We start from the raw sequence: 11,390 nt of genomic DNA on the forward strand, positions 1-11,390 counted from the left end.
CAGGGCTCTTTTATACTATTATCGGGCAGACCAGTGTGTAAATGGCTCTCCCTCTAAAAGGGTGGAATTCTACTCCCGCCACCAGGACTGGCGGGAGGTAGGATTCCAAAGTGTTTGACAGCCAACACAACAAGTTTCCATGCAGCCATTCCAAAGTTAGCCTTTACCGCAAGGTTGTTATGCACTTAAGAGTATATGGTCAGGCTGCATCACAGAACAGTCTGAGAGAATAGATTCTAAAAGCTGCAGAGGGGTCCTGCTCATGCATGGGCACCCTCTTACACAAAACCAAGCACTCTACCTTCAGGATTGATAAGGCCTGCCATAGGAGTGACTGATAGGTTTATATGTGTCAGTGATTAAAGGTAGATATAGGTAACCTATATCTTTGTAAGGGGTAAGTAGCAGTCCTGTGGTGTTATTTTGGAAGGCTTCCCATGGGTGGCATAACACATGCTGCAGCCCCTGGTAGCCCTATGGGGTACCTATGTGCTTAGTACCTAGTGTACCATATACTAGGGACTCACAATGGTACCCCAGTATCCAAACTTGAGTGTACCTATCGTGCATCCAATCAATTTAGAGAGGAAGCAGCTAGGTTGGGGTCCTGGAAAGCAGCATCCTAGCCATTTTAAGTCAAAAATCATCAAAACACCAGGAAAAAGTGGGGGCAACCATGGAGTCAGTATCCACCTTCCTACACACAGCACAATCAGATCATTTACAATATAGGTTTATTGCAGCCTGAAAGCCTGCAACACTAAATGCAAGCAGCCAACTTGAAGAGCGATTCAAAGGGCCATGATTACCATTTAAGAAAACAAACAAACAAGTCTGAAGTGTTTGGTGTGCGAGTGCGAATGTTTTTTGAGTGTTTGTCTTTTTTGTGTTTGTTTGTTTATGTATCTGAGAGTGTGTCCAGGGTCCGCCCTCCCAAACCCATTAGTAAAATATTGACAATGAAACTTTCACAAAACCGTCCTGTACCCTCTACTAAGATTCTCCCTTCCCCACTGCATCTAAACACACTTTTATATCAGTGTCTGAAAACTAGCTGACACGGATCAACTAAGGACAATCGGTGGAAATATTTGCTTGTGAACAACCTTCGCACCAGAATTCTTTCCGGGGTAAGATAATTTTTGCAGCTTTGAACTTAGAAAAAACACTGTTGAACACTCACTGCAACCTAAATACATACCATTGAAAGGCTATCCTTCATTCCCAAGAGAATCTTGCTTTCATTTTTGTGGACTGAAATCTAGCCTGTAATTTTAATCCTGATGTCTTCCATTGAAGCAGAACAAAAGCAATGTAAATGCATCTTTTTCTGAAAAAGATCAACCAACCCTACACCACAAATAGCTCTACTTCCTGCCAGTAGCTAATGTAACTTTATTTATGTTAAAGTGTGTAATTTACACTGATAATCTTACCACCACTTACTCACTGCCAATAAGTGGAATCACATTTTTTTATATCTGCTCTTCTTTCGTTATAATAATGCCATGATTCTGAATGCTTTTGCTCATTTCACCTGGGGTTTTAAAGAGAGATATTATTTGGAATATTATGGGACTTAATGGGTTTTACTGTGATTCATTAAAAGTACGATACATGCGCAATTTGGAAAAACCTTTCTAATCATTTTCTGAATTGTACGTTGATTATTTTACAAACATAATCATTCTCACTGCTTATGCTAGAAGAACATATGGGACAATTCAAAGTACCAAAATCATTTTCTATGCACAGAACTATCACAGAACTATCAAATATGCTGTGATACACATTAAACATGTTTAAGGGTTTAAAGTACATCTACACAAAAAATATTTGGTGTAAAGAAGGAAATGTGGTCTCGCATTTATCTTGTCAGTTGCGGCCACAAGAGACCCAAGTTTCAGTCGCGCATCCTCCCTTAAACTGCGCGATGCAGAACAAAAGCACCTAAACACCCCACCGAGGCTAAATATCTATTATATTTCAAAGATGAGAGTGACTAGAATCACGTTAATAATCAAAGTTGGATGACATACACAAGCACAGCACACATTTTCGAAAACAAGTGGTCCTACTTGAACAATCAAAAGCAACAAACACAGGTGTATAAACGTTATGGCCGGGATGCCTGTCACCCCCTCCCAACACAATCCCCAAGGATGGGAAGACGGACGCATTTCTGAACTTTTGGAAGGCGGGAGGGAGTTACCCTCCCGGCCGTATTTATTAAAATATGAAACAAAATTAAAACATTAAAATAAAAGTTTCATATCATGTACATTTTTCATTTATTACATTTCGATGCAGACATGTCCATTGGCTAACCTTAACAAATCTCTAATACAAAGGTTTTCCTAGCCGAGTCTAGCATCCTGCAAATCTTACTTTCTAAATTAAAATTGTACACCCTAGCATTACGGGCCAACGGCAAGGTCGCAACCGGTGTCAGATCCCTACTACCAAAAACTCTCGCCCTCACGGTGTGAGTGGCGGCCGCGCAGAGGACTGTACCCTCTGTGCCAACTCCAATTTCCCTTGTCTTGTTGGGGGCCCCCCATTTAAACTCGACGCCATCTTAAAGGTCGTCCGAGGACCCGTGTGAGGTGTCTGTAAGAAGGCAGCGTGGACTCCCCCCCACCCCACACTGTCTATCACATCCGCCGTCGCGGATATCCGGGCCCCGGGAAATTCGTAGGAGGGGCATATAGCCGCCTCCTCCCATGGAAGGGGCCTATGGCCGTCCTCCCCTAGGCGACCCATAGTTAGTGGGTGGCGCCTCCCCGTGGGAGGGGCCAATGGCCGCCTCCCCCCGGGCGCTCCCATCCATAGTGGGTGGCGCCCCCCTCTAGGGACCTTGAAATTACTGCTCACCGATCATGACCTTACCGCCCGACCAAAAATAAATACGACATTTATTACCTACTAAGGGAGAAAAAACCATCCTCGTCTACTTGCAACATTTGCTTATACTACGAGAAAAACAGTACCTTTGAACAGAAGACATATCGTTAAACTAGACCTTCATATACCGCTAAACAGAGGGAAGAAGATGTTATCAGAGAAAAATACTTTATTGCAGAACTAACATTGCCATAAGGGGCTAGTGGGTGGGTCAAAATTGCTCCTTGTTCCGTTGAGGGCTCACGTGCAACGAGTGGGTGCAGCTTCCAAGCACAGGAACAAGAGGATGCTTCTTCGGATTCCCGCTCTCTTTATTCTTCTTCGGGAGGGCGTGAACCCTCCGCCGGTACGCCTACTGGGCGTGGCCATCGGTGTAGGTGTCTAACACAACCCCTCTTGGGCGGGAAAAAGGCGCGCCCCGGCAACGCCGCTTCGGGCATACCAGCCGTGACACGCCCCCCGCCCAAAATGGTTTCCCGGGAGGATCCGGGCCCCCAACCATACGTTCGGGGGGACCGAGTGGTCGCCCCTTTCCATATGGCCGGGATGCCTGTCACCCCCTCCCAACACAATCCCCAAGGATGGGAAGACGGACGCAGTTCTGAACTTTTGGAAGGCGGGAGGGAGTTACCCTCCCGGCCGTATTTATTAAAATATGAAACAAAATTAAAACATTAAAATAAAAGTTTCATATCATGTACAATTTTCATTTATTACATTTCGATGCAGACATGTCCTAACCTTAACAAATCTCTAATACAAAGGTTTTCCTAGCCGAGTCTAGCATCCTGCAAATCTTACTTTCTAAATTAAAATTGTACACCCTAGCATTACGGGCCAACGGCAAGGTCGCAACCGGTGTCAGATCCCTTCTACCAAAAACTCTCGCCCTTACGGTGTGACTGGCGGCCGCGCATGGGACTGTACCCTCTGTGCCAACTCCAATTTCCCTTGTCTTGTTGGGGGCCCCCCATTTAAACTCGACGCCATCTTAAAGGTCGTCTGAGGACCCGTGTGAGGTGTCTGTAAGAAGGCAGCGTGGACTCCCCCCCCACCCCACACTGTCTATCACATCTGCCGTCGCGGATATCCGGCTCCCGGGAAATTCGTAGGAGGGGCATATAGCCGCCTCCTCCCCTGGAAGGGGCCTATGGCCGTCCTCCCCTAGGCGACCCATAGTTAGTGGGTGGCGCCTCCCCGTGGGAGGGGCCAATGGCCGCCTCCCCCCGGGCGCTCCCATCCATAGTGGGTGGCGCCCCCCTCTAGGGACCTTGAAATTACTGCTCACCGATCATGACCTTACCGCCACAGGCCGGATAGTAGACCGGCTATCCGGCCCCCCCACAACTCCTCCTAAAGGTCATGCTTCCTCAAACCCTGTAGCCAAGCTATGAAGTCTCCTATGAGTAAGACATTTCCTTCCTGGGACAAGTGAACCCCATCCTCTAGATACATGTGGTCACCCCGAATACACCCATGCGGAATACCGTGCAACTGCGCCGATCGAAACAACCTACCAATCTTGTTGTTGACCTTCTTTACTGAATGGTTCAGTGCCGATACCGAAAGGCCCCCCGCCATACCTTCTGGGGAATCATGTGGGACCATGCAATCGTGCACCCGGGAATTCTCTTCGCCAGCCAGCTAACGGTGGACAAAACTCGTTCGAGTAATACTCTCCTACCGAGTGTCACCATGTCGTTGCCCCCCAGGTGGACTATGATTACAGATGGCGGTGACCTCTCCCGCCCTAAGAGTCCCTCGACAAAAGATTCGAACCGATCAATACAGAGCCCGCCCCTTCCGTGGAAGGTCACTCTGTACCCGTATTCCCCAGCTGCGTGAGTCACGTCACCTGCTTTGAATACGTCCCCGGCCCGTCTCACGTTTGAGTGGCCCACGACCCACACCTCTCTCTCCTCAGCCGGTGATCTCTGACCGCTGGTCCCCTGGTGCTGGGTCGACTGCCAATTCCGCCACGCATAACATGCTCACGAAACTGTAAATTAAACAGAAGACAAGAAGCGTGAGTGCATGTAACTTGACTTCACAACATGTGCAACCGCACATACCTTTTAAAACAGTTCGAGGACCATCGTCCTAACAGTTTCACCTCTTCAGTACTCCGACCCCTGGCTGTAGCCTCAGTAGCAGCCCCTATCCTAAAGGAGTGGGTCCCAAAATCGCTCGGGTCCAAGCCCGCCGCTGCGATTGCCATTGTTAACACCCTCTGAAACTGAAACCTCGTCAGTGGGGTGGCATCGATGTGTCTCAGCAAACTCCCCCCCCATGCATCCGCCCTCATCGCCAAATATTCCTCGATGCACATTATCGGGCACATGGGGGACCCTCGCATGCGCTGGACAACAACACTGTCTCCCATAGCTCTTTGATCAGTCTTGGACATAGCTATTGTGACTACCATAGAATCACCCCTGATCATGATGTGATCCCGACACAGACCTCCCTCCACATCCTTCTTATTCTTCGCAACCAGTTCGCTCACCCGCATAGCCCCCGTGGAACGCTAATGCGAAAGCGGCCCGGAACAAGACTGCTTCGAAATGGGAGGAGCATGTCGTGGGTAGCATCGCCATAAGCTGGGACAACCTTTCTAACCCAATCGGGCGCCTCTCGTCTACTCTATGACCCTCGAGGCGTTGCCAGCCACGAAGGGCTTTCTTTACCAAAAAGGAAGTTGTCGGGTCCTTGATGCCATGCACCTGCGCCATGAATGCAATGGCCGCCCGGTGCCTATTGGCCGTTGCCACTGATCGGCCTTCCCTGTGTAATGCTACCAGAAACTTTAGGAAGGAATCCTCCTGACCCCATTTGTGCTCCCCTGCCGGACTCAAAAATGCACAATAGGAACGAAACGCTCCTTCGTATGCCTTCCTTGTCCTGGGGGCTAAGCTTGCTGCCACGAGGTCTTGTAATCCGGGGCACCGAGTAGCCAGAGTACTTCGGGGAATGGTGCCGCCGCTAGGTCCGCTGTAGGTAGATAACCTCTGAACGCCTGCATATGTGAACGAGAGAGTGCGTCAGCCGCATGATTCAGTACACCCGGCACGTGTTTCGCCCTGAACTGCACATTCAGTCTCATGCAAAGTAATACAATTTCCTTCAACAATCTCAATATCTACTTGCAGCGTGCTGCCTGATTATTTATATATTCAACAACGGTCATATTGTCGGACCAAAATACCACAGAGCGATCTCTGAACTCGTCCGGCCATGCCATCAGAGCCACTAAAACAGGGAATAACTCGAGGAACCCAATGTTATTTGTGAGACCGCTGGTGTGCCACCACGTCGGCCATGTTTGTGCCGACCATTGATTACCCAAGATGGCGCCAAAACCCACGCTCCCCGCCGAGTCTGTCCACAACCCTAGCTCGTCTGAAGACGCTGGTGGCTTGCTCCATACCACTCGACCGTTGAAGTCCGCCAGAAATGCCAACCAGATGCGCATGTCCTGGTGAACCTCTGCAGACAGTCTTGTGCGGTGGGGTCCTTCCTTGAGACTAACCATTGTGCAATAGAGCGGGAAAAGGGGCGGGCCATTGGTATTACTCTCAGGGCGAAGTTAAGCTGACCCACTGTTTGTTGTAACTGATGGAGGGTGACCTTCTCCTTACTAATGCACAGTTCCAGGGAAGCCCTGAATTTCGCTACTTTCCCTACTGGCAAACGGAAACATCCCTCCACAGAATCTAGTTCAATTCCCAGAAACTCCAGTGAAGTAGCTGGTCCAACCGTCTTACCTGGTGCCAATGGCACTCCGAATTCCTTCATGAGGATGCAAAAATTCCTGTAAGGCCTGCGCATATCTTGTGTCGCCGGCCGCCCCCAAGAACAGAAAATCGTCTAAGTAATGCATAACATGACTATGTCCAGTGGATTCGGTGAATGCCCATTCCAAAAAACAGCTGAATTTCTCAAAGTAAGCACAAGAAATGGAGCAACCCATTGGCATACATCTATCCATGTAGTAACGTCCCTGGAATACAAAGCCTAATAGATGCTGGTCCTGTGGGTGTACCGGGAGCAACCGGAACGCCGACTCGATATCTGACTTCGCCATCAGCGCTCCGGGCCCCAGGCGATTCAACATGGCGACGGCTTCATCGAAGGATGCGTACCGCACTGAACAGACTCCCGGGTCAATCGCCTCGTTTACCGAGAGACCCTTCGGAGCCGACAAGTTATGTATCAGCCTAAATTCCCCGGGGTCTTTTTTGGGAACCACCCCTAACGGGGAACAGATAAAATTTGATACTGGCGGGTGCCCATATGGGCCCGCAACCCGACCAAGGGCAACTTCTTTCACAATCTTCCTCTCTACCACCGCTGGGTTATGCTGAACCGATAGTTGGTTTCTACATAGTGCTTCCCCACGAAAATTCCCCGCCGGGATGCGGAAACCATATAAGAATCCATTCCTCAACACCCCAGCGGAGACATGATCAGGGTATTCGTTTAGCCAGGGGATCATTGCCATGATATCGACGGGGGTAGGTAATGGTACACAGTGGTCACCCTCAGTCCTGTTTGGACCCCCCTCTACCTCCCGACCCACCATTCTTGGATCTGCACGAACTCTCAGGGTGCGAGGAATTCCCGCAACCTGCACACGCATGTCTGAACTTACACGTCCCTTGTGGTCTGGTGCAGTTGCCCCTGTTAAAGCTCCAATAGACCCCTTTCTTCCCCCCATTGCCACCAGTCCTTGCTTGGTGGTCGCCACCGGGGCCCGCTCGAAAGGGCACCGCGGGCTGTTGGCGGGAAAACCCCGACCCATTCCCGCCTGGCGAGGACGTCTTCGTCGCGCCCGGCAGGAGCTGTTTCTGCCAAGAAACCGAGTCGAGACAATCCCACGTCAGAGATGAATCGTACTCCTTGGCCTTACGAAACTTCATATCATAACCCATCCACTCATTGCCTTCGTATGTTTCATAAAAATCCATTATTCGGGCCTGATAGCAAGACAATTCAGGCAAGACCTCGGGCTTACTTTCCCCCATAATTGCAGTAAACATCGCAAAGGCCTTGGCCCAATTCGTGATTGTCTCATCAACCCTGAATCCCGCCATCTTGGCTCGCCAGACACTCGGGTGCCACAAATCTTTCTGCGCCTTAGCATACTCCATCTCGCGATGGTCAGTCAGCAGAGAAAACATATTTACATATTTGTCAGCCCATATCAATTCTTTCGTGGCCAACAGGATATGTTGAACCACTTTCTCCCGTCTTGAGGGCTAAGAGCCCCCCCCCCGCAATCGGCAATGCCTGCTTACCCGGCTCCGTTGACGTTCCCGCCGTTTTTTCCACGCCAGCTGCCGGTCCTTCCGGGGTCACCTGTGGTGGAACAAAAGGGAGATTCGCCTTTGCGGCATCTCGCGACTGCCGCAACTGCTGTATTAGTAACCTGGCCTCTTCGGCCGTGTCTCCGGGCGCCGTAGCACCCCCTGTCTTTTTGCCAAGCCATGCGGCCAACTGGGCAGCTAATTCAGGAGGCATGTCCTCCTCGTTGGTGGGCGTCACCACAACCGGAATCGGTTGACCCGCGTCAGGGATTGGTGCCGGGGCCTCGACTGGAATGGCCGGGGTCGCTGGGAGTACTTCAGGAATGGGAACCTCCCCTCCTGTCGCCCTATTCCTGACCCGTTTACTCCTACCCTCAGGGAAAACTCCCGGCAATGCCGGGCCTATTACCTTCTTTGGTTTACCTGGATTGTTCATTGCAGCCATCTGCTTCTTCATGAGTGCCATATCTCGACCAAGCGCCGGGACCATAACAACGTTCCGTTCGATCTTCGCCATTCTGCTCACTAGCATGCGAAGCACCTGGTCAGTTTCGGGCTTCTTTCCTGCCTTCTTGCCAGACATTGTTTTCGAAATATCCGATCCAAATTGATCGACGAGGTCCTGGATCCTTAGCCTCGAAGTCGCTGAAAGAGAAACACAAGAATTACACGTTCTCAAAATTGCTCCTTGTTCCGTCAAGGGCTCACGTGCAACGAGTGGGTGCAGCTTCAAAGCACAGGAACAAGAGGATGCTTCTTCGGATTCCCGCTCTCTTTATTCTTCTTTGGGAGGGCGTGAACCCTCCGCCGGTACGCCTACTGGGCGTGGCCATCGGTGTAGGTGTCTAGGACAACCCCTCTTGGGCGGGAAAAAGGCGCGCGCCGGCTACGCCGCTTCGGGCATACCAGCCGTGACACGCCCCCCGCCCAAAATGGTTTCCCGGGAGGATCCGGGCCCCCAACCATACGTTCGGGGGGACCGAGTGGTCGCCCCTTTCCAAAACTATTGTGACCTGCAATCACATGTTTCTTGACATAGAATGGAAAAGGAACATCAGGCAAAAGAACAGTTCATATTATTTGAGCAGCAAAGTGTGTGCTCTGGAATGATTTAGTAATTACTGACCAACCAGTGATACAGTCACAGTCGGCATGGCTCATGGTTGGGGGGGCACAGGTGGGTGGCACGGGTTACACGCGGGGAGGAGGGGGATCGGGAATAAATTATAATCAAATATATTTTAAGAATCTTTCCTCAAAGCCGGGTTCTGCTTCTTCTCCACTCCAGCTCTCCTGCCTCCGAAAAGGAAGCAGGAAGCCAAGCTCCCTCCCCTAAGCCATTGCAGAGTTGTGATTGTGATTGGTCTGAGCACTGTGACACAGCACTTAGCCAGAGGCTGGAGGGTTAGGCAGGATCTCCATGCAGGCTCTCATGCAGCCTGCGTGGAGAACAAGGAAGTGTGCATGACCATTTCGGGCGGCCCGATATTGCTGACCAAGCAGTCATTGCGCACTTAGGAGGGGGCAATCTAATCCTCCCCTGCCCTGCTCGGAGAGCAAAGCAGCCCCGTCTACCCGCCTACCCACTGCAAAGCAGCTCGACAGGAAGCATTAAAAGACAATAACTCTAAGTTATTGTCATTTTATGTTTCTCACTGCTTCAAAGCAGTGAAGCGACGCACCTCTGCCATACCCGTGCAGTGATCATGAGTTAATAATACTCAATACAGGATTTTCTGAGTGAGACTTTGTATCATGTAGCCTATTCCTTTTGTAAAAATATTCTGGCAGTGCAAGGCTTGCTTTAATGATTTGGTTCTCAAAAACTAGCAAAGGCACACTCCGGAAATCATTCTTCTAGATGAAAATCTAGCAGATTGCAACACAATCTTCATATTATGGCGAACGTTTGAAGTGTGCTTCGTCTCAACATTAGACTGCCTGTAGCGCCTATGGGTTTTTTGGCAAATGTTTGTCTAATTGTGCTAAATATAAACCATTATGCCACCATTTTTCCAAACTGTTCTTCAGCCAGGTGAAATTGCAATACTCCTGTGGAGGTACATAATGGAAGTACTGGAATAGTTAATAGAATTTTTTTCAGAATTTCTAGGGGGAGGAAGCACTAAATATAGGTTAAAAATTGTCTGCACCTCATTCCAAGGTCACCAGCCCACTGATGCATACCAAAAACACCTGTATTTCATTAAATGCGTGTCTCTCAGCCACGCCCCAAACAACGCCGCCCTCAATATGATGAGTACCTGCACTTCTTTTTTTCCCATATAAATCACAGGTTATGCTATTACACAAGGTGAAGGAGAACAAAATACACCTAATGCACAGAAAAACTCATACTCAGTTACAATCAGCATCCTCTGCCCCTGCACTCTGGCTTGTTAGCCAGTAGACATGGTGGCTTTGTCACACTTGAAGCTCTGCAGGTGTGGCAGTTGCCCTGCTGTTGCACCGCTCCACATTTCTAAGGATCCTGACTGGTGAGCTGGCCAATCGGGTATAGGCGATGGGTCTCTTTACCTCAAGCTCAACTCGTTTACTGTAGACCAGCCCTGGGGCTAACGAAGGTGAGCTGATTCAGTGCTTTGTTGGGGGCCTGACGTCATCACAGGAACAACACCACTGCTCAGACAGAGCAGCGACTGCTTGCCACAGTACCCTGCCACCTTTTTAAACATTGTTGTGAAAGTTACTTTATAAAATTGTATTCGGCGCTATTGCCTTTTAAACCTACCTGCACCCTTGTGAACACCCGGCTCCCCGCGCCTCCCCGGTCCACCACGGGATTTCTCCCGATTGATGTGGAGGGAGGAGCGGAGGTCCGAGCACTTCCGGGCTAGAGGGGAGGAGGGGGCGGACCTCACCGGCAGCACCCTACAAAGCCTGTCACTTCGCACTCGCACAGCAGAGGCACGCACAGACAGAGCAGTGACTGCTCGCCACGGTAGCCAGCCACCTTTTTAAAAATTGTTGTGAAAGTTACTTTTTAAAATTGTATTCGGCGCTATTGCCTTTTATACCTCAAATACCCTGAGCACTCCTACCTGCACCCTTGAACATCCGGCTTTCCGCGCCTCCTCGGTCCACCACAGGATTTCTCCCGATTGATGTGGAGGAAGGAGCGGAGCTCCGAGCACTTCTGGGCTAAAGTGGAGGAGGCGG

Source organism: Lissotriton vulgaris, chromosome 5, assembly GCF_964263255.1.
Source record: "Lissotriton vulgaris chromosome 5, aLisVul1.2, whole genome shotgun sequence".
Classification (NCBI taxonomy): domain Eukaryota; kingdom Metazoa; phylum Chordata; class Amphibia; order Caudata; family Salamandridae; genus Lissotriton; species Lissotriton vulgaris.